Raw genomic sequence first — 5,659 nt, forward strand, 5'->3', positions numbered from 1 at the left:
CAAGGATTTTTCAAAGATATCTAAGCCGTTGTGCAACTTGCTTGAGAAAGATGTGCCTTTCAAATTTGATGATGAATGTTTGGCGGCATTCGAGACTCTTAAGAAGAGTTTAATCACTGCGCCAGTTATTACAGCACCGGATTGGACAAAGCCTTTTGAGATGATGTATGATGCGAGTGATTATACGGTAGGTGCAGTTCTTGGGCAGCGCAAGAATAATCTCTTTCATGTGGTCTACTATGCTAGCAAGACTTTAAATGGGGCCCAAATGAACTACACCACTACTGAGAAGGAGCTCTTGGCTATAGTCTTTAGTTTCGAGAAATTTTGATCTTATCTGCTTGGGACAAAACTGACAGTATTCACTGATCATGCGGCCATTCGCTATTTGGTTTCCAAGAAGGATTCGAAGCCGAGACTCATTCGTTGGGTGCTTTTGCTACAGGAATTTGAGTTATAGATCAAGAATCGGAAAGGTACTGAGAATCAAGTAGTTGACCATCTCTCTAGATTGGAGAATCCTGAGTCTACTTCACAGGATAAGATATTGATCAATGAATCTTTTCCGGATGAGCAGTTGTTCACAGTTCAGGAGGAAGAGCCATGGTTTGCAGATATTGTAAACTATCTTGTCAGCAATATTTTGTCTCCTAATTTGACCTCAGCTCAAAAGAAGAAGTTTCTGCATGAGGTGAAGTGGTATATGTGGGATGAACCATACTTGTTTAGACAGGGAGCTCACCAGATCATCAGGAGATGTATCCCGTTCTGTGAGACGGAGGGGATATTACGAGACTGCCACTCCACAGTTTATGGTGGACACTATGGTGGTGAGAAGACGGCAGCTCGTATTCTGCAAGCAGGTTTTTTCTGGCCTACTTTGTTTAAGGATGCTCATCAATTTGTTTTAAGGTGTGATCGTTGCCAACGAGTGGGAAATTTGACGAGAAAGGATGAGATGCCGTTAAACGTGATGCTTGAAGTCGAGGTCTTTGATGTTTGGGGAATCGATTTCATGGGGCCTTTTGTCTCGTCCTGCAACAATCAGTACATCTTGCTAGCAGTCGATTATGTCTCAAAATGGGTAGAAGTCAAAGCTCTACCGACAAATGATGCAAAGGCAGTGTTGAATTTTCTTCATAAGCAGATTTTCATAATGTTTGGAACGTCTCGGGTAATCATAAGTGATGAAGGGTCGCATTTTTGCAACCGTAAGTTCACTTCTATGATGCAGCGTTATAATGTGAATCATCGAGTTGCTACTGCCTATCATCCGCAAATAAATGGTCAAGCGGAAGTGTCTAACAGAGAGATCAAGCACATTCTAGAGAAGGTTTTTTGTCCGTCAAGGAAGGATTGGTCTTTAAAGCTCGATGAAGCTGTTTGGGCTTGCAGAACCTTATACAAAACTCCACTTGGTATGTCCCCGTTTCAACTTGTGTATGGTAAGGGATGTCATTTACCTGCGGAGCTTGAGCATAAGGCCTGTTGGGCGTTGAAAAAGTTGAACCTGGATCTAGATGCAGCTGGAAAGAAGCGAATGCTTCAGCTTAATGAACTTGATGAATTTCGACTCCAAGCGTACGAAAACAACAAAATGTACAAGGAAAAGGTGAAGAGGTGGCACGATAGGAAACTACATCCTAAGTTATTCGTGTCGGGGCAACAAGTTCTCTTATTCAACTCCCGTCTCCGACTTTTTCCTGGGAAGTTGAAATCAAGGTGGTCTGGACCTTTTATTGTCAAAACTGTGATTCCACACGGAGCGGTGAAGATTTTTGAAAATGATTCGGACCAAGCTTTCAAGGTTAATGGTCAGCGTTTAAAGCACTACTATGGGGACACGGAAAACCGAGAAGTGGTTAGTGCCGTTTTATTGTCAACTTGAGGAAGGTACGCAACGTCAAGCTAATGACGAAAAAGAAGCGCTGCGTGGGAGGCAACCCATGATTTGTTGTTATAGGAACCCTTAGAAGTTAATAACCTATCCAAAACTACAAAAAAATCAGAAAAACCGGGCTGAAATTTTTTTTTTCCAGTGACCCCCTAGCGCCCGCTCAGCTCTGCTGAGCGCCCGCTCAGGGGTCAGCTGACAAAATTTTTTTTTAAGTCAATAAAAATAAAAAAAATCAGAAAAATAAACCACAAATTTCAGCCCATAAAACCCACGACCTATTCCCCATTATCCCATGATTTTTACCCATAAACCCACTCCTAATCAAATTCTACCCTAATACATTCCCTATATATACATACACCTATCCTACATATCTCCCACACAACTTCTACACTCAAACTCTCTCCCAAACACAAAAACACAATTCTCAAGCACTTTTATTCAGATTCAATGGCACCCAAGAGAGCAAGGACTATTGATGATAGCAGCACTATGCCTACGGCTGATTCTTCGAAGGGTACTGCTGCGAGGCCTCGATTGAATGACAGGGCTGCGGAGGAGGAGTACACTAGGCTTTTGGGGAAGCCGATTCTGAAGGAGAGGGGATTTTTACCATCGGGGAGGGATGGTGAGTTGTTACCTATGATTGCTGAAAAGGGGTGTATAGCTTTTTGTGAGTCACCTGAAGCAGTGCCGATGAGCGTGGTTCGCGAGTTCTATACGAATGCGAAGGCCGAGAAGAATGGGTTTTCTGTGGTCCGGGGGTTGACGGTTGATTATCACCCAGCGGCGATTCGCCGTGTGATTGGGCAGCGAGAGAGGAAGCCCACGGAGGAGAACTGGAACGAGAAAACTGCTGAGGATTTTGACTTGGATTTGATTTGTGGTACTCTCTGTAGGTCGGACACAGTTTGGACCTTCAAGACAGGAACTAATGAGTATCGTCACTTTCCGGCGATCGCGATGAACAGGTATGCCCGTGCATGGAATGCGTTTATTTGTGCTAATATTTTGCCTTCTTCGCATGCACACGAGGTCACAGTTGAGAGAGCACAGTTGTTGTGGGGAATTTTGAATGAGGAATACTATGTGGACCTTGGTGAGTTCATCTACCAAGGATTTCTGAAGTTTTTTAGGGGAGCTAAACACATGAACATCCCGTATGCATCCACTGTTACTAATCTTTGCCGAGCGATGGGAGTGAACTGGCCGTCTCATGAGCAGTTGCAGTTGTCGGCCGCTCCTATTGATTCCGGGACTCTTAATGCGATGCAGGAGTGGACCGGTGGTGAGCCCGAGGAGCATGGGCTGGGTTATCGTCTTCCAGGAGGGCGTCCAGCACGAGGTGCTACTATGGCGAGGCCTAGGCGTGATGAGGCTGGTTCTTCGAGAGCTCAGGAGGGTGCTGGGATGGATGATGCCCAATATAGGAGGTTGTCACGGAGGATGGATGTTATGTATGAGACGCAGAGCAGGTTTGCTCAGGAGCTCACCCTTGCACTAGAGACTACTTTTCGAGGCCTTGGAGCTGACATCCAGTGGCCATTTTTTGGTGAGGACTCTGCATATCCGCCTCCTGATACACCACCCACTGAGGGTGATGATGATGATGACTCCGAGTAGGTATACCCTGTGTTCCTTTCTACTACCTTCACTGGGGACAGTGAAGATTTTAAGTTTGGGGGTGGTAGTTAAGGAATATTCTGTGTGTGTGTCATATAGCTGCATATTCATGATAGTTAGTTCATATAGTTGCATAATTTTTGTCATATAGTTTTTTTTATATATAGCTTTATTTGTTTATCATATCATGTAGCTCATGCATATACCATGATCCCTTTTGCGATGATTTACCGACTGATTTGTGATGTTGATGCGAGTGTGGTGATAGCATTAAAGTGATGTTGAGTCATGTAGGCTGATATGCATGCTAGAAGCACTTGTATTTTCACTAAGTCTTAGAGAATGCTTAAGGACTAGATTGTTGTTATGATCTGATTGTTTTCGAGGTTAATCTATTTATTATGCTTAGAATTTTATAATAGGTTCTTAGTGATAAAGGCATGAAAAAGAAAAAAATGGAGTAAAAAATGGAATTTGTTGCTAATTGTGGCTAGGCATCAATTGGCTAGTAGCCGGCTCGTATGTTTATGCGATTAGTCTAGGGTTGAGCAAGATGGAGCGAAAAGCACTTGCTCATAAATTTTGGAAGAAAAAAGAAAAAAAATATAGAAAAAAAAAAGAAAAGAAGAAAAGTATGTGTTTATGCATAATTGATCACGAGTGGGCTCTTTGGTATTCGAGTTATTAAGTTCTTAGGGGACTTTGTGCTTAGTGACCTAAGGCTTTTAGAGTCTGGGATCCGCTAACCTAACGCTCGCTACATGGATACCATTGTATAAGTCTTTTGTGGACCTCACTCATTGCACGGTCAAATAAGCATTACTGTTAGGAATAAAAATCATGATTCCATGATAAGCTCCAGAATTCTTGTAGTGTTATAAGTCACTTTGTGCCTAGAATTTTTATTCTTTGTATAATCATGTGATTGCCTTGATGATAGTTGAGTCATAATAATTGATTTAGTTCCGGAGCATATATGTTAAGCATCTGTACGCACCACGTTTCTGGCTGTATGTTAGTTGGCATGGTTTGATTGATCTTTAGTCGCCTAATTGCATTTGTTGAGATGTTGTAAGTTGGTTGGTTTTGTTCGTAGTAAGGGGGTCGCTGCATTTCATATAGATTGCATTCATGCATGTTTTTATTTGTTTTTGAGTCTGTGACGCTTGAGGACAGACATCGATTTAAGTTTGGGGGTGTGATAAGTGGCATTTTATACCACTTAAAACGTCTTAAAATGGCTTAAATTGGTGTCTTGAAATCAAGTATTTTGTGTATTTGATGCGTTTTTCTAGTGTTTGTGTGTTTCAGGGTAGTAGTTGCATTTCGGGGGAGTAATCATCAATAATAAGCCTTGGCATGTGTCTAGCATCGCGAGAGGGAAGAAAGGAGCAGATTACAGCGAAGAAACGGAGCAAAAATCAGACATTTTCCAGTAGGGTCGGGAAATTAAAATATTTATTTTAGACTTCTACTTCTGTTTGGCTTCCAACTTCTGAGTAATCTGAGTTTTATGGGACTTCTATATAAGTAGATTCAGAGACGTTTCACGTGTGTTGGATCGTTGTATTAATCGAGGAGCGAAGGAGATAAGGAAGAAGACCGTTTTAGCACATCGCAACGAAGAGGAAGCATATTTTCTTGTGATTCTTTATTTCGTTGTAACGTTGGATGCTAGTTTTCTTTGCTTTGAACCTATTTACTCTTGTGACGTACTCTGGTTTAATATAATTAGTTTAGTTATTATTCTCTTGTGTTTATTTATCATGTTTTCATATGAACCCATGATGACGATAAGTGCTATCATGGGCTAATCGTGATCATGGGTTCGTAACGGATTTACTATGGAATTCTTTAGTTAGTTGTTTAATACCTTAGTGTGTGATGATTTTATGATATCTAGTGTTGGTTGTGCGTATTCGTCTTATGTGCGTCGCGAACATATAAGATAGGGAGTTAATCTCTTGTGAAGCGACGGTGGATCTCGAGATTTAGAACTTGCCATGCTAGCATAGGTTCATGTATGATGTTGCATGATTAGTGGGTAACTCTAACCGTTTTATTCGCCCTGTGTAATCAAAAGGAATAACTTGTACTTAAATCATTATGTTGTCAATTTCTGTAGACATATAGGGACTC

This window comes from Apium graveolens, chromosome 9 (assembly GCF_009905375.1).
Source record: "Apium graveolens cultivar Ventura chromosome 9, ASM990537v1, whole genome shotgun sequence".
Taxonomy (NCBI): Eukaryota; Viridiplantae; Streptophyta; class Magnoliopsida; order Apiales; family Apiaceae; genus Apium; species Apium graveolens.